The sequence below is a fragment of the Enhydra lutris genome, unplaced genomic scaffold, assembly GCF_002288905.1.
Source record: "Enhydra lutris kenyoni isolate GAN:26980312 unplaced genomic scaffold, ASM228890v2 scaffoldscaffold12, whole genome shotgun sequence".
Taxonomy (NCBI): domain Eukaryota; kingdom Metazoa; phylum Chordata; class Mammalia; order Carnivora; family Mustelidae; genus Enhydra; species Enhydra lutris.
Genome location: NW_019154096.1, coordinates 15,939,260 through 15,962,555, shown reverse-complemented (window position 1 = coordinate 15,962,555; position 23,296 = coordinate 15,939,260). Strand labels below are relative to the sequence as shown.

Sequence of the window (23,296 nt, the reverse complement as noted above, 5' to 3'; positions counted from 1 at the left end):
ACTTTGGTATTTACTATAAAAGTCAGTCAAAAATTTCTACACTGCTTTTCCGCAATGCAGTCCCAAAAGTGTTTAAATACACAGTATTGGTTTAATTAAGCTTAAATGCCAATTTTGAATATTTATTAAAAGCTAATAGTATTGATTTTATTAGCATGCAACAATTTTAGTATGCAAATGTAGATTATTTTATGGTAATAGCAAGAAGACGGATACATTCATGGCAGTGACTCCCAGGACTCTTTGTATTGTTCCTTTTCTCTCCTTTCCTGTTGGCATAATATAGTCTGTGCTTTTTGCTCATTTTCTCCCACTTTTCCAGAATCAGGGGTTTTATGTGTAAACTTTGGGGGCTACAAAGCACCACTGAAGCAATCTCATCCTCAGATCACATTTTTTTGTTTGGAAGGACTTCCTAGAACTGTGACTTTTCCTCCGCCTTATCTGAATTACTATTTACACCGATTTATTTTCCTGGAAGTTCTTCCTATCAGTTTCCCTCAGAGGCATCAAACTGGGTAGTCCTATAGTGACGGTTTGTTCTTTGGGCCATATAGAAGAAGCACCTTCTAGACGAGCTGAGCCTCACTGCCTCCTGGGAATGGATGGCAAATGGTAGCCTGCTAACTGTGGGTATTTGCATAGGTATCTTTCTGGTCCTAGCACCTGCCTGCTACTTAAGCATGGCACTTAACTCTTAATTCATAACTGAGAAAATGAAAGAAAGTGAAGAGAGGCAGGATGTCAAAAAGCAGTTTAGTGATAAAAGAAGGCTTTGGCATAGGCTAACACAGGTGCAAATGCAGCTGTCAAAATCTCAACAACAAAAAAGCCTTACTTCTGCATGCCTCAGTTTCTCACGTATAAAATTGTTACGATGATAATAGCATCTACCTCATCCGTTGTTGTATTAATTGAGAAAATTGTTTTAAACCTCCTAGACCATTGCCTGCCATATATGCGCACTGCAATACATATACATTCTGCTTCTTTTGAGTTTCTACCCTATTTCTTAGCCCCCAGGGCAGTTTGAAGAGAAATAGCTTGCAATAAAAAGGACTGATTGCTAGGAATAAAAGGGTTAATTAACTTTTCCCAAGAAATGTGTTCCTGAAAAGAATCTGTATTGATTAAGCCTTTCAAAGTGGGGTCACTTTTAAATAGACTAAGGAAGTTTGTTTTGTGCCCAGTAAATGATCGCACCCTTTTATGTCTCTGTCTTGAAATTCTTAGAGCAGATCCCCATACCTGACTTTTCACTACCCTATCTTCTGGGCATCAAAGATTATGGACCAATAACTCCATTTCCAAAGACAGTTCACCGGGGATGGCTTAAATAAAGCTGGCTACCCTTAAAAGGCTCCCTTTTTCCGAGCCCTTCAACATCTCAGGAACACAGTACCTGAGAACTCCTTGGGGACTAAGGACACACTGCTGCCCTCTTTGTATCCTCGTGGTACACAGCGCCTCCAAGCAGGTTTATTAAATGAATGAATTCCTTAAGGTAGCAAAACACCTCAATACCTTTATCCCCCAGTTGCCTTTTTTTATAGGCGGGGAGTGAGGAGGTTTAAGGCACACTAATTTTAGCAGACTAACTGAAAGCTCCTTGAGGGCCTAGGACAAGGCTGGTCGTGTGCATTGTGACTTTCTTAGAGCTGGACAGGGTATCTAACATACTGTGGGCACACAGTATTTGCTCTGTGAATGCATACACACGACCCCTGGCCCTGTCCGCAGAGGTCAGTCAGCCTTGAAGAGCGAGGAGAAAAGTTCATCAGGAGGGATGGACTGTCCTAGGCTTTCAAGAATGCTGACAACCCATGAACACCCAAAGCCAATTTCACTTCCTCACTCAGCCATTTGCAGGAGGTTGTAAATCCCCTCCTTCCTCAGGTGGGGGGACAGTCACGTCGTGCTTACGCCCCCTACGGGGACCCCAAGTCACAGAGGAAGGTAACCCAGAGGGGGGAGCCCGCCAGCACGTGCAGCTTCCCAGGAGAGGAGGAGGCTGGGCTAACGCAGTCCTTAGTCAGCAGCTGGGCTCGTTTTTTTGAAACAAAAGCCAATGTCCTCCCTCGGAGTCCGCGGCCGGTCAGCTCCTAGGGAGAAGAAAGCCATGCTGCCCAGCCGGTTAGTGGCCCAACTTACTTTTCCAGAGCCTGGGACAAAGGGCCAGCAGTTGTACGGGTGTGGGTGGGGTGCCGGGGACAGGGACGGGGGCCCCAATCGCCCTGACCCGACCCCCCGGCCGCCTGGGAGAAGGGTCAGGGTCTCCCGTGCTCCGCGCATGTTCGTCCCGGGCAGTCTGCCTCCCAGCCCCGGGCCCCCCTGGTCTGCGTAAAGCTGAGGCACCTTTGCCACCGGCGCCCCAGCGCACAGACACACCAGGCCCCGGTTTCATGAATGAAATCCAATCGTGTGGATATAAATAGCCGCGAAGGCTGCTAACGTCACAGTGCGAGCGGCGGCCGCCACGGCGGCGGAGCTCGGGGCCGGGCGCTCGGTTCCGCCCGGCTGGCCCGCCTGGGAGCGGGGTGGGGGCAAGAGGAGAAGGGGAGGGCTGGGGTGGGAAAGGGCGAGCCCCTCTCCCCCGGACGGGGAAGAGCGGCCGCGGCGCTGGGCGAGCCCGACAGGCGAGGCAGTGCCATGCTGCCTTTGTGCAAAGTTGGGCGGCGGGCTGCACGCGGCGCGCAGGGGTCCCGCACACCCGCGACCGCGCGCAGTCGTGGTTGCTGCTGAGTGGCGGGGACCCCCCGCTCCCCCCAACCCTTGAAGGCGGAGGGAGCTCGCGTCTCGCTCGGCTTCAGGGTAGGTTCTGTGTCGTGAGTGCGCTGTGGTATGAAACTTACTCTTCGAGCAGCCGCCGCGGAGCCCCCACCGCCCGGGCCCCCAGCGGGTGGCGTGGGGAGGAGGGGGCGCCGGGCCGCGCCACGCGGCCAGCAGCGTCCCGACAGAGAGTTGTGGGACCGAGCTGCTGTGGGAGCCGCCCTCGCCTCTCGGCGAGGCCGGGAACCCTCGCATCAGAGGCAAGCAGAAGAGATTTCTAGGAGCGCCCGCACAGCCGCACCCCTTCTTGGAGCTGAGAAAATGTACAACAGGCACCCTTAGCGGGCTGGCTGCGCCAGGGAGGGGGTGGTGCCGCGTCGGCAAGAGGGCTCTTTTCCTTCGAAGAACAGTGGTGGGGAGCCGGAGGACTCGAAAAGGTGGATCGCTCGTCCCTTTAGAGCTTGCACCCCCTTGAGAGTTGACTGGTCGGTCAGCCCACAGTTTGGCGCTCCCTACCCCCAACCCCGTGTCTATGGAGTCTGTTGTGAGTTGCTGTGACAACAGTGGGAGCTGCCATGAGGGGCTTGCAAAACACCTTACCTTGTCTCTGTGTGCTCGGTTTTCGGGAAGAACAATAGGGAGGGGGGTGGAGAGGGGAGATATTGCAGACAAGGGACGCCAACCCCCTCTCAAAAAAAAAGGAAGTGGAAGAAAGGCACAACTATGTAAAAATATATCATTAGATCCTACTTTTAGCTGCGCCTTTTCTATCCTCAGCAGTATCAAACATCTCAACTGAGGAGCAATGTCAATATTTAGACTTGGACAAGCCAGAAAGTTAGAAGGGAGCGCCAAGCACAGGGTTTTGACTTGGCTTTGCATGTCAGCACACAAGCTGTGCCTTTCGAGCTGACTGTACACATTTGCTGGGGGGTTGGGGGCGAATGCATGAAGGTTGATATATATACAACGGGCACCCAGACCTAGGAAACTCTAGGAAGTTAAGACCTGAAGAGTCGCCTTGACTTTGAACTACCCCCCAACAGTTCTGTTGGACCCCAGCCAGAGGCTCAACTTGAGATTTCTCCAGTTTTGGGCTCCCCGCTCCTCAACCAGGGCTGTGCTGCATATTCTACACTCTACTGTGTATCCTATCTAAAGTGAAGAAAATATTGTTACTGGTAGCTCTCATCTTTGTATAAAGTCCTCTCACTATCAGCAGATATAAATAGCCAATAGGCTCTGTTTGTGTGACCTCCAGCAAGCTCTAGGCTTTTCTAAACATACATTCGTAAGTTTGTTTACAAACACTCTTTAGAAATTTGGAATTACATTTCCTTTCCAATAACTCTGTAGATGTCTAAGAGTCTCTGGTTGCTAGAAAATAAACACAAGTTCTTTTCAGTATAAATAATGTCTGCCTACTGCTCTGCAGGTGGGGTAGGCAGTAAATTATTATATTAGGTTGCCTCTGAGACTCCTGGATCATATTTAGACATACTAGTGGGAAAGGGATTTAACCAGTTCCTCTCAGTGTAGAAGACTTTGAATAACATTGGGAAGCAATAAAATCATGGTCAGCATTCTTCTAAACTTACCCATTGGTTATTTTCCCAAATTTTAAAGGTAGTGTAAATTTAAGTACTTGGAGCTGTGTGTGATCACAGAAGTGAAAATAGGAGCACAGGTAACTTGATGCCATTGGCCCAATATCACAACTTATAAAATATACAAATATTGAATAGGGAAAAGTAGAATCCTTTCATCTCTTACTTATGATGATATTGCCCCAAAATGTTGTTTTGGAGGAATAGTATGTCCATTTCTATGACTTCTCTATGGTAAAATGCCTGGAAGGTTTTCCTTGTTCTCATCTGTGGGTTTGGGCCAAGTACTTTTTTTTATATCATCCCCAAATGTTCAGAAATATATTTTCACAAATGCTACAAAATGTTAACCTAGCTATTTCAGGATGTGTTTGACCCAAAGAAATGCCACTTCAGCACTGGCACTTAGCACAAGTAAAGCAGATTCTGCCCTTTGGGGATGGAGGGGGGAAAACTGTGTGTTGAAAATTGTAGTGGCTCCCCATGCACTCCTGGCCAGCAGTAGGACTTACAAGTCTTTCTCTCTTTTATGTAGGTAAGTCCAGCTGTGAACAGGGTATTCAGTTCTTCACTTCCAGAAAGCCAGGTCAGTGTCTCGGTGCAAACCCATGACCGTAGATGGATAACATTTTGTGTCTAATTCTGAGCATGGATTTCAGAGCAGATTTCTCGGTCATTTGTCTCAAAATGATTTGTCTTTACGATTTTTTCATGGACTCCGTTATGAACATCACAGGTTCAGTGATTAACAAAATTATCCTCTTTACTCTTTGAGTAAAATCTTACTAAAATGGACCTTAGAATCGGTTTGTACTTTATGACTTTTTTGGAGCGGTGGGGATCAAACGGATGTAAGAACCACTGAGGATGCTGGGGATCTGGGTGTTTGATAATTAAGGTTTTACTTCTATCCTAATCTTAGCACTCTAGAGCTAGAAGAAACTTGGCATAATAATAGCTCTTTTTTTTTTTTTAGCATGAACCGAAGTTTGGATAATGTGTTGCATCCTTTACATTTATGTTCTCATTCTGCATCTAAAACAAATACCCTGTGAGGAGAAACTACTCTCTTGAGCTGCAGAAGACAGGTGAAGAATTGGAAGTTCAGAGAGGTTAAATAATATATTCAATTCCTACTTCTAGGAAATGGAAGAAATAGTATTTTTTTTTAATCTGCCTTACACTAAAACCTAGACTTTCTAGTTGAAAAATTCTTCTCTAGTAGGGAAATTGGGGCCAAGAAAGGTTAAGTGAGTTGTCTAAGATAACTTGGTAATTACAGCTAATATAATACCATGAAATGGCCCAACTGTTGCAAAAAAATAAATACCTTCTCTTAAATAAAATGGCATAATAATAAGTATCCTTGTGTACTTTCTGACATAGTACTAAGATTTAAGAAAGTTTTTATCAGGGGATGTCTGGTCTTAAGGATCTTACAAATAGATTTAAAAGGCAAGATAGTAAATATTCATGTATAAAAAGTTAGAGGATAAATCAGATCATACATGCCAAAAGACTAAATTGGGAGGTCAGTGGTACATTTACGAGAAGTTCAGTGTTTTCCACTCTATGAGATTACTTTGCAATTCCATATTTGCATGGAAAAAATTTTAAGCACACATTTTGTCTGGATAAATGATAAATGAGTGAGAGTCTAGGAAAAGACAGAAGGTAGAATTTCAGCCCAACAGGGAGAGATTATGCAGTCATCTAGAACTGCTAAATTACAGTATCTCAAACTCAAAGGTGTTACTGCTTCAAAAACTTTGTAACGAAATTGTGAGCTGTTTGAATCTGCACAGCATCTTTGAGAAAACATTACTATTTAGCGTGATACTTTAAAGCACTCAATTCTCTTTGGAACCTTCATTTGTCTAAAATGTGCCATGTAGATAAATTTGGGTGCATGATAGATAAATCCCAACCAAAGTCCTGAAAATGGCCAGTAAAGATTAAGCAGGACATTTTCAGTTTTTACCAGGATTGACAGCCTTCTCTTCCCATCTTGTCTACTTTTTGTAGACTAATTCTAACAGTTGTCGATCCTTCTCAGGGAGTATTATATGAAGGAGTAATAAAAAAATGAAATTAGTAAAGAAAACCTTAATGTGTTATCTTTTTTTTTTTAAATGTACTGATATCCCCAACTCAAGCTAATAACCCTAAAAGCTTAATTAGCTAAGAGATACTTTTAAGCATTTAAAGGGTTGTTATAAACTGTCCTATAAAAACTTGGTTCTGTACATGTGGTTTTACAGTGTATCATTACAGAATAGATCATAGGAACTGAGAAGATCGCATTGCAGGTTAAGACCTCACCATCAACTGATACTTAGTTAACTGTGGCAGTGCTATGTCATAAAAATACCAGTATAGCGACTATAAACCTGTAGTTATTTAAAAAGTAAAATTAGGGGCACCTGGCTGGGCCAGTCTGTAGAGCATGTGACTCTTGACCTTGGGGACCCGAGTTCGAGCTCCGTGTTTGGCATAGAATGTACTTTTTAAAAAATGTAAAAATAAATAAATAAAAAATAAAATTATATTCTGAGTTATATGTTAGCAAGACCTTACAAATTAGCATGTTATCCCTAATAATAATCTAAATAGCAATCATTCGTTTGCTTTATTCAGAAGGCTTTGGTTCAAACGTTTGACCTATCTTGAAACATGGGTGGAAACACTTGAAATCTTATTGTTCTTCACCCAGGAAATTTGCCTGTAGAAAACAGAGGAATTTTTAAAAATCTTTCCTATTGGTATTCTCTTAGAAAACAGGCAGTTCGGTCTCATTGTTTGAAGGCCTCACTCTTGCTTCATGTAATAGGGTTCAAAGATATGAATTTGGTTTTTATGTTCATCTTCTTTTCTCCACTCAGGCTTCCTACCAACCGCACAACACCAAAACAAAACTTGGAGAAGGAAGGAAACTAAAGTCACGAAAAGTGGCTTATGTTGTGTAGGAAGGGGCAGGAGGTGGGAGAGGGAGAGGGAGGGAAGCTTTGCTGGGAAGGTCAAGAGGCAGTTACTCAAATGGATGGGATGTGTATGTGCTGGTTAGTTATAGATCAGCCTCCAAATTATTTTTTTCATTTATAAACAAAGTTGCCGCCTCCTCTTCCTGAAATCCTGTGTTTCTTGTGCACATAGGGCAGAAATTGGGAAATAGGCAAGTAAAGAAACTGACATGAATGGTGGGTATGACAGCCACTCCTTCCAGATGTCCCCGGACACTTCTGTCTCCAAATACTCCCGCCAGCTGTCCCATCAAGTACATTAGCATGTCTCTATTAAGGTTCCATCCACTAAGGGGTGAATTCGGAACTTTTACAAAGAAAGAAGGAGATGCCAGTAGGTACACAAAAAGCAATCTCATTTCTCCACTCTGCACCTGTGTTTATTTATTGCATAGACACAGGTTAATGCCAAGTTCCCCATGCTAATGAGGTTACCATCTCAGACTCCACTCCTCTGTGAAGAAAGTGTCTTTGAATTGTTAATCAACCATAGTCCAAACCCCTAACGAGCACTGGACTAACAATAACCAGAGATGATTATGCTCCTACTAGATGCCAGACATTTTACTGCATTTCAACTAAAATTATCAATTCCAATTTTACAGAAGCAAAAAAAAAAAAAGGAACTCAGATATGTTAAATTCAAAGAGCTAACAGAAGGTAGAGCTTAGATTTGCACCCAGATCTGCCTAAGAACTTGAACAAGTGTTTGCTTTAAATCAACTCCTGGAGGGCAGGGGAGGGGAATACTTTAAACCATTTCATTCCAGGTTATTTTTGCAGATAGTAGACACAGGAGTTAAATAATTATTCTTAAGGGGTTGTTTTGTTTTGTTTGTTTTGCTTTTGATCTAACTCGAGCCACATAGACTTGTCTGGACAAATTTGTTAACTCTCTAGGTCATTTCTAATGTATTTTGACTAAGTCAAATCTTAAGCAGTTGAGTCATGGGGGGTGGAATCATGCATCCAGAAAAGTCCTTAGAGACACTTAAGATGATCTCATGTAAGTGAAAACGCCTGCCACCCAGAGAAGAGCTCTAGCTTACCCACTCTCCTGGTTAGGAATGGATGCAGCTGGAAGTGAACCTGGGTTCCCAAGTCCTAGCCCAGCACTCAGTTCTAGTACGTAACATGGCCTGAAAAGTGCCAAGTCTTCCAAACCCTTCCATGTAGCCAGAATTGCAGCTATCAAGTAAAAAAATCCATCAGAAACCTATGACACACCCAGAAATGGGCGATAAGAGGACTCTAGCAGTGTAAAGAAAGATACAGTGGGCCCTAAGAGAAACCTCACTTTTCTGCACTAACACCAATGTAGGGCTAGCTTCCCACTGACTCAAAGCACAGCAGCCCCACTCCCATCTCCTCCGCCTTGTCTTTGTGGAACCCTCTGTTTTAATCAAGTATGGAGCTTTTCAATTTTGTCTATGGACTTCTGGCTTTTTACTAACTATGCTACAGGGAAATACGTCTTTGGACCTCATTTCTCTCATCTATAAAGTGGGGATAGTATCACATCTCTTAGAGAATTCTAGAGATGCTATGAAATCATACACAGGAAGCACATAGTTGGTGCTCAGTAGGGGATAGCTCTCTTCTTCTCCTTCCTAGAGTATTACAAGGGAAAATGTTATTATTTTTCCCCTAAATGAACTTGAGTTGTTTGAATTCTGACGTTGCAAGGGGTTGTTATAGTAACCTCCTTTCTTGGGTAAAAATGCGCCCAGTGGTCTCCTGGGGTCCCAGTGGCCCATTCACAATTACATTGGTCTTCCTTGCACTGTAGGGTTACTATGGCGTTCTTGAATGATTTTTATTGCTTCAGTATCTGCTGCAAAGTAATACCAAGCTCTTCTTGGGAGATTTGTGGCTCCCATTTCCTTCCAGTCACTGTTGAAGCATTGAACGTGTTTTCCACTTAGACCCTCGCATCCCAGAGCAACTACTGTATTTTCAGCCAAGTAACTAAGAAATACTTCCAGAGAATATTATTGCCGGTAGAACATTCTTGCTTTCAATTTCAAAATACGTGAGACTTGCCTACCATCATTTCAATTAACTCGAGCATGAAGGGCTGTCTGTGTTCTGGCCCTATCTTTTATTTTCGTCCTGTGTTGCTGACTAATCTATCGATAGGAAAAACATAAGCACTACAATTTCCCCTTTCACCCTCAGCGCCTGATAACTACCCAGGCCGAAATTACATCTCTGGGAAGTGTTTCATCACATTCCTCTCCCCAGCTGCCACGCTGGGTCATGTGGCACTCGCTGCCCTGCTTCGGGTTTTTGGAACCAAGTCTTTGGCAGCACGTCCTCTTCATCGCGGACATGGAGGAAATCTGCTCTGATGGTTTTTTTCTTATTGAACTTTCTCCCCCTTTTTAAATTAATAATCCGAGGGGCCCAGGATCACCTTTATTTTCCTAGCGGCACAGTCTCCCTTTCATTGTTTGCCAAAGGTAAATTGCAAGATGTATGTCTTTTCTTGGGGTTTAGAAGTGGCTAAACCATGGCTAGCTGCTCCAAGATTACCAACTGCTAGATTGCCCCTAACCTGATGACTAGTCTCAAATTGGTTGTATAAATCTCACTTCATAGCAAGGAGTTTGTTGTGTGTATGTTGTTGTTTTTTTTAAGATTTTATTTGTTTATTTGACAGAGACCACAAGTAGGCAGAGAGGCAGGCAGAGAGAGAGTAGGAAGCAGGCTCCCTGCTGAGCAGACAGCCTGACAGGGCCTCGGACCCAGGACCCCGAGATCATGACCTGAGCCAAAGGCAGAGGCTTAAACCACTGAGCCACCCAGGTGCCCCCGAGGAGTTTATTTGTAAAGCAGTACTTCTCTGACTTATTGTGCAGTCAGATCACCTGGGCATCTTGATATGGAGCGGATTCTGATTCCGGAGTTTTGGGATGGGACCTGAGATGATGGGTTTCCCTGAGGCTCCCCAGCGATGCCAAAACAGCTGGTCTAAAGACACCATTTTAAGCAGGAAAGGTCTAAAGTCTAGGTGTTAGTGTAGCTTAGGCTGAAACTCACGCCTTCCAGGCTGTAAGACTCCCACCTTATTCTGTTTGCTTGTTTCTTAAATCATAATAGGCAGTTGTGGAATCTTAAACATGGAAGGGAGGTACATATACGGCAGTGTGCTAGTAAATCAACCAGCTCTCCCGGAAAAAAAGAAGGCATTTATGTGCATACATAAGTCGATTATAAATTTTACTGACATAAAGAATGTATGTAGCATACACTTTGCAAATAATAAAAAAAATAGACAATACTCCTTATTGTAAATTCCATAAAGCCAGTTGGGTTTTACAGAAGGCTGGTTGGTTTTTGCTGAACCCTTTTATCCATAACCTACCTGTGGTACAATTGATGAAGGAGTGTAATTCCCATATAAATGTTGGCTGATATTTTCCATTATGTTAATAAGCAAGCTAGAAGTGCAACAACAAAGACATGTCAGAACTGTACTCATTTATCAAAGATATGAATAACTTCTCTGCTGAACTGGATAATAGCTTTTAAATGGTGTAAAGATATTTCCTTAAATGTACTATTCACAATGTAACAGCTCCACATGTAATCCACTTTTAAGTTTAATTTGCGTTGTTAACGTTTTTTAATCATTTTCTTAAGACAGGCAACAGAACAACAAAACAAGCCCTAAATTCCAGCGGTTGCCAATTTCTGTGGTGTAAAGACTCCCACCAAGGCCATTTTCAAGCCACCGTTGTGACTGGGTGTGGAGTTGGGGAGAGATGGCCCAGTAGCCCACTGCTATCCAACATTTCCACCATACAGATAAAATTAGCATAAATAACCTCAAAATGTAGGTAACAGTAAAATGTAGTAAGAGAATTAGAAAATGGTGAGTTTCGAGCATTTAGTACCTTTGTTTTTAGTATAATTTCTTTAATCAAAACTGTGGAATTTAATTTTTAATACTGAGCCTATTTTATTTATGTGTTTATTTGTTTATTGACATGCAGTGACACCCAGTGTTCCATTAATTTGAGGTGTACAACACGGTAACCTGACAGCTCTGTTCATTATGCTTTAACGGGCTTGCAAAAATCCTGCAAATTTAACAACTAGTTCTCATGAGCTGGTGGGGGCTGCCTCCAGCCCACCGTTGGACGTAGATCCTCCCGTCAAGTGATTCTCAGCCTTTGCTTTGCACTGGAATACCCCCAGGAAAACCGTAACCTACAGTCAGTAGATCTTTGTTAGGGCCTAAGTATCTGAATTTAAAACATTTTTACTGACATGTATTTTATTTAAAGAAAAATACAAAAATCAGAAGTCTATAACTTAAATGAAATTTCACCAACTGAACATACACCGGTAACCAGCACCAACATACAGAAACAGAAAACGACCAGCACCCAGACGCTCTTTTTAAATCCCTAGCCAGGGCGCCTGGGTGGCTCAGTTGTTTAAGCAACTGGCTTCGGCTCAGGTCATGATCCCAGAGTCCAGGATCGAGTCCCACATTGGGCTTCCAGCTCCATGGGGAGTCTGCTTCTCCCTCTGACCTTCTCCCCTTTCATGCTCTCTCTCTCTGTCTCTCTCTCTCAAATAAATAAATAAAATCTTAAAATAAATAAATAAAAATAAAATTTAAAAAAAAATCCCTAGCCAGTCACTTCCCACCCAAGGTATCCACTATCTTGGCTTCTAACACCATGGACTCACGGTGCCTGCTTTTGAACGTTTACGTAAACAAACTCTCTTTAGTGTCTGGCTTCTTCCCCTCAATATTATGTTTGGGAGTTTTATTCATAATGCATGTAGCAGGAGTTCACCCATTTTACCGTAGTGCTGTGTAGTATCCCATTATGACTGGAGCTCAATTTATTATTTATTTATCCATTCTACTGCTGGTGGGTTGTTTCCAGCTGTCTGCTATTATGAATAGTGCTGTTAAGAATATTCTTGAGGCGCCCGGCTGGCTCAGTCAGAAGAGCATGTGACTCTTGATCTCGGGGTCATGGGTTGGAAGCCCACACTGGATGTAGAGATTACTAAAAAATAATGCATAATAAACCTTAGAAAAAGAGAATATTCTTGTGCAGGCAGCAGTACTTAAAGTAAAACTAAACAGATTCCCCCAGTGATTCTCATAAGCAGCTGATCTCTTGACTGCCTTCTCTACAAATCCCCCTCCTCCCTTATTTCTCATATAATATGGCCAAGGCTATTGCTTCTTTTGTGTGAATGTAATTTTAGTACCCTAAGCCATGAAGCTGTGTGTTTCCATTCATTACAGTATGTTCTCCGGGCTCTTTTCAATTTACGTTCACCAACTCCCCCTTTCATCAAGACACCGGCTCTTGTGCACTCTAAAAAGGGATGAGATTTGGCCTCACATCAATAGCGTGGAGGAATAATAGATACAGGGGAGATGTAGCCAAGCCTAAATTTGGCAGCTGATCATTAAGGCTCCTGGAAAGAGGCTTCAGAGAAGGGGAATTGTTTCCCTTTGTGTATATCAGACAAAAATCAACAGTGAACCCTGAGAATATTTCAGATTCTAATATTTTTAAAAATCCATTTATTTGAAGTAGACCAGCAGCTCTCATGTGAAAGAGAACTGAAATCTCTCAAAGTCTGATGACTTGATCTGTAAAGATTAGAGAAGGAGGTTTTCCCTTTGGCTTCTTCCAATACCTGGTGTTCAGTAGGTGTATTCTTGCTACATTATTCTATGCTGAGTAGCTGTGTACTGTGTGTGTGTGTGTTTGAGTCTATTGAGATGTTAGTTCCTTTGATTTAAGTCAAGGGAGCTGAATGACCGGGAGCTCCAGGATGATATTGTTGATGAGTCGGATGGCTGCTCCGTATTAAAAGAAAGATTCCTAGCTTCAGCAGGCACTGAAAGGCATTTCACATAAACCTCCCAAAGTATGCAGAGAGGAGGCAAAGAGTACACATGAATTCTACATTATGAAGAATGTATGCTCCCACACATAAATATTCTAGTTCCTAGTTTTCCTACCTCCCCATCCCCATCCATTTTCTGTAAATTTTTTTGTTATAAAATTTCTTTGTTAAGATAGAAAAGAGGGAATATATAGATAAGAAAAAAGAAAAAAATTGAATCCATTTACAATCCCAATTGGCATTAATATTGAATGTTTCTCTAACCCGAATGTTGCTATGTATATGTAGGTACATAAATTTTAAGGACTGGTGTTATTCTGTAAATTCTTCTGTCATCTTTTTTCATTTAAATGTTTATCATGAACATATATGACAAAAATTGCACTCCTATAACACACTTTGGTTGGCTATATACTCCCCTTTTATGTGGACATTTATTGATGTCAGTTTTTTTTTAACCAACCCCCACCACCACCCCCATCTGGCTGGATTTCTAAACTTGTTTCCAATATTTTGTTTCCGCAGATAGTGGTGTATAACATTCCTTTAATGGAATCTTTTTGTCTCCCCTAATTATTTATCTAGGAATAAGTTCTCATAATTGGATGGAAGTTATGGACATTTTAAAGTTATGGACATTGAGGGCCAGGTGTCCCCACTCCAGAATAATGGTATTATTTTCCACTTCCACAAACACTGCCACATTCCGCTTTTTAAAAATGTACAATCTTTCATGTAATAAATCCTACCTAGAGTTAGAAGGTATAGGAACATGTCCTGAAATTATTAGCTGGAATCTAGGCATTGATGTCAGCCAGAAATTGCCAACAAAATTGGAGATTTTAAAGAGTCTGTTTTTTGTCCACTTACACTTTTGTATTTATGATCCAGTTTTACTAAGAAATCCTTGGGGCGGGTGGGGGAGACGGTTTTCTTCATTTGTCTGAATCAGAGCATAACCTAATCCTAACTGGCATATTAGAGTCTCCTAAATGATTAAATGCAATTGCTTCATTGTCATCCTATGTGAAGGCTTCCCAGCAAGGGGTCTCTCTGGAACCAGAAGCTGACCCAGTGACATCTTTAGAGAATGCTTTCAATGAACATGTTACTACAGAGCACTGCAGAGACTTTTCTTCATTAGGATGGATTATTAAGTATATCTAGTCTTCAAACTTGATATTAGCTTTCTCAAATGAGCACTTAGAACTCTGACATCTCTCTGAAGACTTAACCAGTATTTTAATTATTAATTCTTGACAAAGGTTCCTGATCCAGCATTTAGCTGAGTTTCACACACTGACCCTCCAAAACCAATGCGTGGTGTCTTCTGTTGTTTCAGTTTTTTTAACTTAAAAAATATGTATTTAAGTATAACGTACATAGAGAAATGTATACAGATCCCAGCCATACAGTTTGATGAATCTGTGAAAACTAACATACCTATGTAACCAGCATATAGTTCAAGAAGTCAGTATCACCAAGCACCCCACTTCTGGTCACCACCCCGTGGTACCCTCTGTGTCTTTGAGATGCTCCAAATTTTATGCCCTGGGTAAGTCATTCATTTATAGAATTTGATTTTTCACTGAACCCTTAACTTTATAAGAGCTAGCTGCAATGAGTTTTGATCAAGCTATCCCCCTTGTAACTAAAAATATGTAGAGTCTGCCTTTCCAAGTAAAGATAACATTAAATTCAAACCCTCAATGTGCATCAATATTTATACATTTGTGACTTGCAGGTATACAAATACATGCGCTGCCTGGATACAAACAAACTGGGAACTTCTTTCTCCTTTTAATGAATGGAAAGCTGAATTATACTATATTGATCCAAACTTAAAATATCTTAACTACAATTGATTGTCACAGAATATTTCAAGTGATATGCTTCCAAACAATTTCTTAAAATTGTTCATTTCAGTTACTCTAATATTGCCTCTGAACACTCAAAATTTAACAGTCAAGAATTTTTCATCTCTTGTGTGAAATATGTATCTGTCCTGGGTGTTCACAGCTGTCTCTCTATAGGGTTCAATTTCTTTGTCTGATATTCAGCTAGATTACCATTTAAATTCCTATGGGGTTTTTTTTTCAGTTGAGAGCCTGAGTCAGAAAAAAACTAGTTTAGCAGCCTCACAAAGCTTTATAAATATGTAATTCTGAAGAACAATGTATACATCATCAAAAATCATTTATATTAGTTTTGACTAATATCTGTACTCCTATTAGAATTAACAATCAAGGGTTATACTTATGTAGTCACTAGTTTTTAAAAAGCCAAATATCTCTCCCATTATAGAATACAACTTGGAGGATATTATTCATCCATAAAAAGTAATGAAGCACGAATACATGCTGCAACATGGGTGAACTTGAAAGCATTGTGCTCGACACAAGAAGACAGACATGAAAGACTGCATACTGTATGATTTCATTTATTAAAATGTCCAGAATAGGCAAATTCATAAAGACAGGAAGTGAATTAGTGGTCAGAGGGGGAGGGGAGAACAGAATAGCTGCTAATGGGCACAAGGTTTCTTTCTGGTTTCATGAGAATATTCTAGAATTAGATAGTGGACATGGTTGTATAGTTTTGTGAGCAAAACAAAAACCCTGGAGTCGTGTACTTCAAAAGGTGAGTTTTATGACAGGTGATCTTTATCTCATTTTTTTTTAAAGTAATAGATTTTCATTGTAGAAAATTTGGAAACTAAAGGGAAGTAGAAAAGTGGTAAGTTGCAGCCCTGTTAACAGTCACTGGTACCTGTCGAGTGTACTCCCTTCCAATTTACCTTCCATATATTGCTGTTGCAGGAAGAACAGCTTCCCTTTTGATGATGGAGACACCATTATTGAATGTTAAGTATTCACATATTGATACCCACTCATTCTGCCCCTCCCCCCGAAAATAAAAAAGGATGGGTCCAAGGAAGATCCATTTAAATGGCACAGGGGAATAATGATGGAGATACAAATGAGAGAAGCAGAGAGCAGTGGCCCGCCCTGTCAGAGGTGAGGGAGAGGCATCTGAGGTTTGAAAAGTAGCTGGGGTCCTGAGAGGCAGAAAGATAGACTTGACCAGTTTCGAGGAGAGGTAGGACTTCTCAGGGACACATTCCTGAAGAATCTTACTAGGACTTTTGCTGCAAGGTAGCTGATAGGTCTCGTTAACCACACCCCTCTATTCTTAAATACTCATGTTGTTTCCCAGCTTTCCCAGACTCACATTTGTGAGTCATGTCCCCGTGTTAAGATGGTACTTAGCGTGGAAGAGTGAAGAGGACCGGTTCTGTTCGAGTTACACATGTTTGCTTATTTTATCTAGTTTCCATTGACTGTTTTTTGGATCGCTTTCCTGCACTTGCCCCCTGATAGTGTAACATTAGCATTTCTCCATATGATTGCGAACTCAACATAAACATGATTTTGAATAATGACAGTCTTAATAGATAAGACTTTTTGGGTGTTCTCTTGATGACAGGCATAGTGATTAAAATACTTTACAAGCAATATCTAATCTTTACAACAACACATCCAACGAAGCAGTTATCCCCAGTTTACATATAAGGAAATAGAAGTTTAGAGAGATTAAGTATTTGGCCCAAGATCAGATCGCAAGTCTTTAATTGTCATAGATTTGGGTGGTTTTCATATTTTTCTTGTTCTTTATAAAGATGTGATAAATATATTTGGGGGTTTTTTTTTAAGATTTTATTTATTTATTAGAGAGAGAGAGAGTGAGCAAGAAGGAGAGGCAGAGGGAGAAGCAGACTCCCCACTGAGCAGGGAGTCCCACTCCGGACTCAATCCCCGGACGCTGGGATCATGACCTGAGCCAAGGCAGGTGCTTAACCTACTGAGGCACACAGGCACCGCTAATATATTTGCCTTTAAAACATGTTCTGTTTATGAAGTCATTTTTTTAGATGGATGTATCAGGTTCAGGTTTTGGTTGTTGCTGTCAATAAAACCTTACCTTTTAACTTTTTCATTTACTTTTTTGTTGTTAGGGAGTTTGGTTGATACTATCTGTGCTTTGGGGGATTTTTGTCCTTATGGTGGGTTAGTCAACTATAAATGTGCCAAGAACACTTGAAAAGAAAGTACACTCTCTTATCATAATAAGTTTTCTTTTTTAATGTGAGATATCTATTCATTTATCACTACTTTTTATGATATTCAAGCCCTCCATGTGTTGTTTTTCATTTTTGCTTTCTTAATCTGATGTTGATTCTGATTCTTTATCTCACACATGTCACTTATTTTCAGTAATTCCTCTTTCTAGAGCTTTTCTTCATTTTTATTGTACGCCTTTTGGTTTATGAAGATTCATTATTATTGTTATGCTTTTACTATGAATTGCCCTTTTTTTTTTTTTACTGTCTAGATTCTCTTTTACAGATAATTTTTGTATACCACATTGAAACCAAAATCAAAATAACAATGAAGGCGACTTTTATATTTTCAATTGGTTTTGGTTTCGGTTTTCATAGTCCTTTTTTTTCTTCTTCTTCTTTTTTTTTTTTTTTTAAGCATGTTGTGTTAGTCACCATACAGTACATCATTAGTTTTTGATGTAGTGTTCCATGATTCATTGTTTGTGTATAACACCCAGTGCTCCGTGCAATACATGCCCTCCTTAATACCCATCACCAGGCTCACCCATTCCCTCCACCCCCTCCCCTCTGAAACCTTCAGTTTAATTCGTGGAGTCCATAGTCTCTCACAGTTCATCTCCCACTCTGATTTCTCCCCCTTCGTTTTTCCTTTCCTCCTTGTAATGTCTTTCTTGATATTCCTTATGTTCCACAAATAAGCGAAACCGTGCAATTCACTTTCTCTGTTTGACTTATTTCACTCAGGATAATCTCCTCCAGTCCCATCCATGTTGATGTAAAAGTTGGCTCTTCATCCTTTCTGATGGCTGAGTAATATTCCATTGTATATATGGACCATATTATCTTTATCCATTTGTCTTTTGAAGGGCATCTTGGCTCTTTCCACAGTTTGGCTATTGTGGACATTGCTGCTATGAACATTGGGGTACACATGGTGCTTCTTTTCACTACATCTGTATCTTTGAGGTAAATACCCAGTAGTGCAATTGCTGGGTCATAGGGTAGTTCTATTTTTAATTTTTTGAGGAAACTCCACACTGTTTTCCAAAGTGGCTGCACCAAATTGCATTCCCACCAGGAGTCCACAGTTCTTTTACACTGAATTGCTTTTTTTAAATTTGAATTATCTCTGGGTGTTTTGTCAAATATCTTTGAGTAGTTAAATTCCTTAAAGAAATCTTGAGTTTTTGCTCCCTGAGTCTTTGATATCTAAAAATAGCTTTATGTTCCCTTTACATAAATAACAATTTGACCAGATTCAGAAACTTGTGATTAGGTCTTTTTTCTGTGAAGGCTCTCTTTGTGTTTTTCTACTATCTTAAAATAGTGTATTGGTGAAGTGTGTGGTCATCCATATTATTACTTCTTTATAGAAAGAACTGTCTTTGACCACTAGTTTTAGAAGGTGTTTTTTTAAGGTATTTGTAGGATTATTATACAGTTTTTCTGGCATCATGTTTTCAATGTTTTACCAAAAACTGTAGAGATGGAGAGTCTCCTTTTCTTTTCTCCTTTTCCCCGCCCCATCCTCCTTTTTGTATTGGGAAAATTTTGTTCTATAAAATCACACTTTACTCCTTGAGTTCCTCCAGAAGCCATGTGGTATCCCGAGGACTGTTTATCAACTGTCAGCCTCTTTATCATCTTCTGCAACATCATTTTCACATGGCCTTCCTCCTAGACTCAGAGCTTCTCATGTTTTACCTGTCCCTTACCAATCCACTCTACTATATTGTCAAGGCTATTTACCGTTGTCACTGTGGTTTTTAATTTGGCTGTCTTGTGTTTCATTTATACGTGGCCTTTACTTGTCTTCTTGCCCCCGATAGCCTCCTCTGCTGTTAGTTTACACACCTGCATTATTTTCTTTTGCATGATCAACTACATGGTTCAGATATTTTTTAAAAACTTTTTTCTTCTGCTGATCCTTATAGCATGTCTACTTCCATAGAAGACCTTTCGTCTATGTCTTTGGCTAATTAACTGCTTGTCCTTTTCTGCGTGTCAGGGTATTTTATAGACCATATGTTGAATGGTCTCTGTTAACTTCATCCATGTAGAAGAAGATTCCTGGTGGCCAAGGATTGAAGTATATTCAGTGCTTGGATAATCAGGGCTCTGTTGGAGACCAAGGTAGGGCTCTGTAGGCAACCCACCCAGTTCCAGAGTGGACAGGCCAAGCCATTCAGTATTGTACGGGTCGACATAAGAAGAGTAGTGAGGAAAGTCACCGCTGAAGATATACCAGTGGTCAGTCTTAGAGGTTGTACCCCACCCCCATCCCTCTCCCCTTAACAAGATCCATCACTTCTGTTGCACTGTCGGAATTGAAACTGCCCGGGTGAGCAGGCTGGGGGAAGAAAAACAAAATGAAATGAGTCTTTTCCATGCTTAGTGCTATCTACCTGGCTCATCCTCAGTAAGGGCCAATCATGGGGACTGCTCCTTTCCCAGGACAGCATGCATGGTTGCTCGTGGCTTTCCCTGATTTTCCATGGCTCCACAGCCTGCTCTTCCACCTGGGTCCCAAGTCAAGGCAGCTCTCATTACTCCAGACCACAGGTATCTGTGGTGAAGAGCATCCTGCTTACCCCGAAGCCCAGACCTTTTCCCTGTGGTAATGGGCAGTCTGCTGGTCTTCAGTGACTTGGCACAAAGGCAGTGAATGTGGCAGAAATCCTTCCAACTTCTGGTACACGGTTACTCCTTATCCTAACTCTGGTACTATTGTGGACTCTGCTGTCTGTGGAGAATAGTTAATTTCAGTGAGGCCATGGATTGGGAGATCCAAAGCACATATTCTTCCAATGGTGTCCTGCCTTCAAGTCCAGCTAATTGGCTCTTGTGACGTCTTCTAGCAGAGATTGAATTTCCTCATTCAAGATTCACTTTCAGGTCAATGATACATCCTTCTCCATAGGGAGTGGGTACAGGTGCCTCCATTCTCCCCTTCTTTCTCAGCCAAATACTGATCTCACCCAAAGAGTTAGAAATCCCTTGAATGAGGATGTTAAAGTCCAAAAGTTGATGGGAATTTTATGAGACCCTTATATATAGATATTACTAAGATTCATAAATTGGCTCTAGGCACTAGAACACAATAAATGATCACGTTCCTTTTTTTTCCCCCCTAAATGAATTTCAGCCCTAAGCTCCTGCCTGCCTGTATTGAGGCTCCCTTTTGCCCCCTGCCTTATTGTTTGGTGGAGGGCCCCGTGCCTTGGTCCCTGGTGTTCCCATGGTTACTGATGCTCTTCCTGATGGGGAACCACGGCTGGTGTGATGCCATCTGTCAAATGCCGCTCTCATGATGGGCCACACAGATGTCCCTCAAGGTGTTCCTCTCACTGACTGCGGACTTAGCCACATGCTGCTGCTCTTGAGGCCACAGGCTTAGTGATCAGTCACCAGAGCTAGCTGAGTGCAAGTTCACTGCCAGACCCAGGTAGAAGGTTTCCTGAGGAAGGTGGAACAGCAATACTTTTAGATTCTATCGAGCAAATATGAATTGAAAGCCACGTATGGACAAGGCATTGGAAAGACTTGAGGATTTAAAGATGAATAGCAGTCTGTTGTCAAAAATGCGCAGTCTTAGTGAGATGGAAGCAAGTACATACATGTCAGTGGAACAGTCAATATTACAAATCAGAATTTGGCAAATACCCTGGGAGACAGTATAAAGAAAGAATGCTTTAAGTGCATCTTTTTTCTGAAACGAAACTTGTGTTTGTCTACTTTGCTTCATCTCTGCTGGTTCCTGGTCCAACCATTCCCCCTGGAAGACCTGGGAACCTCCTAACAGGTCCTTCTGCCACTGCTCCCCACACAGCGACCTCAGTGATGTCAGTGATGCTTCTCAGAAGCACATCAGACCCTGTGACTCCTATGTCTGCAACCTTTCAGTCGCTTCTCATTGCATTTAGAATAAAACCCTAGTTCCCTACTGTGGCCTGGAAGGCCACATGTGATGTGGCTTCTGCCTCCTCTCCTCACCTCTCCTGTTCCCCTGCTCCAGCTCTGGCAGGCCTGCCTCTCTGCCAGCTCGTTACTGGGCCCTGCTCATTCTTCAGGTAGCAAGAAGGTGGGGCCTCCTCAAAGAGGCCTCCCTTGTCCTTCTTGCAGGCCTCCCACCCATTATTTTCTCTCATAACACCCTTTCGTTTTTCTTCAAGGAATTTAAGTCAAGTTTATGATTCCATCTACCTGTTTCTCCCACCTGACTGAGAGGGTCCATGAGAACAAGAACCACACCCAGCTTGCTTACCACTGTATACCTGTACCACAGGCCTGGCACTCACTACGTGCACAGTGCTATTCTTTCTTGAACTAATTAAGACTGCCCGAGTCCTAAAGGTGCAGCACAATTTCAATGGTGGATCAGGGCCGTGAGAAAGGACATCTGAGCAGAGTGGCAAGAGCAGAGTCACCGAAGGAGAGGTTACCTGGCATATTTGCAGACAGGAGTCACCCAGTATATCTAGAACATAACACACAGTTTACTTATAGTGGTTTTGAAACCTATCCTGAATTTTTTATGCATCTTTTAAGCTACATGTTTTATCCATCCTTTATTTTTCAACTGGGGCAGCATTTATTAAGGGCAGTGGATAGATAGCAAGTTTATTTCTAATCCTGGCTCACCTCCCCCACTGACACTGAGTTTAAAAAAAGAGAGAAAGGGTGTGATCTTGTGTTGGTCTCCATTATCACAGGACGCTGGTGAGGATAACGAGTGGATGTTTAAAAAAGTACCTCTGTATTATCTGTAATCCTGGATTTATATGCACTGTCCTTTCTGTTACTTAAACTCTTTTTTTCTTTGTTTTAATCAAAACTTTCAGTTGAAAAAAATACTGTTGATTTGAGCGATGAAAGGCAATTTTATCCTGGAGATGTATTTCTGTAAACTTTTGATTTAGGGAAGCGCAGCCCAACCCAACTGTCTCTTTCCCAGATCTGGACCCACTCTCCATTCCAGCTGAGATGTTTATATTATGCACAGAGCAGCTCCCGCCTGCCTAGGACTGGTGATTAAGAGCTCAGGATAATGAAATCTGCAGTCGGAACTTGGCTGTGGGCTATGGTTATTATGCAACTCTTAACATTTCTCCTTTGTTTCTGTCAATAATATAAAATTCCCAGTTTTTCTTTGTGAGCTCACTCTTCAAATACACTACAATGTGTTCCACCAGTTTTATTTAATGACCAAGTTAAATTATTTCTTAAAGTTCAGATTACATGCTTTTCTAAAGGTCAAGAAAATTTAGTGGCTGTGCGACGCCCGTTCAAACCCTCTAGGAACAACTGAATGAACCGAAAGTACAGAGGCCCCTCTGTGGCCCTTAGAGTTTTGTCTTTGATTCAAATAGCAAGCATAATAAGAAACACAACACAGGTGATGGTAAGAGATGGTGTGTTCCAATGGGGGGTGGTTTGAAGCAATTAGAAGATGCCTAGTAAGATGTTGTGGACAAATGATAAGTCTTCCCTGCCCACCCTCCCTAATATCTGGATTTCTCATGGTAGGAGAAACCCTCACCCTGAGCAGGACTCAAAGAGGGGCTCTGTACTAAAGTGCGCCTAACCAGGGGAAACCAGAGTATCTTGAACTTTATCAGCCATAGTGCCTTGGAATTATTGAATTATGGAGAGAGGACTGTGATGGTCATCTATTCATAGTGTGATTGATCCATCGTGAATGTGCCTGACCCTTCCTAAGAGCCTGTGTCTTAAAAGAGGAACAGGACATCAGGAAGGCCATCGTCTGAAGCCTGAAGGTGGGAACAGAGTACCACTCTGGGAAGAGAAATGATTTGAAAAGGAGACCAGGGCAGCTGAGCTCACATTTGGCTGTGTCACTCTTTGGCTTATGGTTGTCCCTAGAA

General features: G+C 41.7%; 1 protein-coding gene across 2 annotated transcripts in view; it reads left to right on the top strand.

The window, feature by feature from the left end:
* The first annotated feature begins 2,349 nt into the window (after positions 1–2,349).
* The window catches only part of LOC111145246 (Rho related BTB domain containing 1), a 66,469-nt gene continuing 45,522 nt past the window's right edge, over positions 2,350–23,296 (top strand). Inside the window, exons 1-2 of one of the 2 annotated variants that reach the window (XM_022500030.1) lie at positions 2,350–2,811; positions 4,912–4,962. The gene's annotated coding sequence lies outside the window, so the exon portion shown is untranslated. The remainder of the gene's footprint in view (positions 2,812–4,911; positions 4,963–23,296) is intronic. The other variant, XM_022500032.1, reaches the window with a different exon arrangement.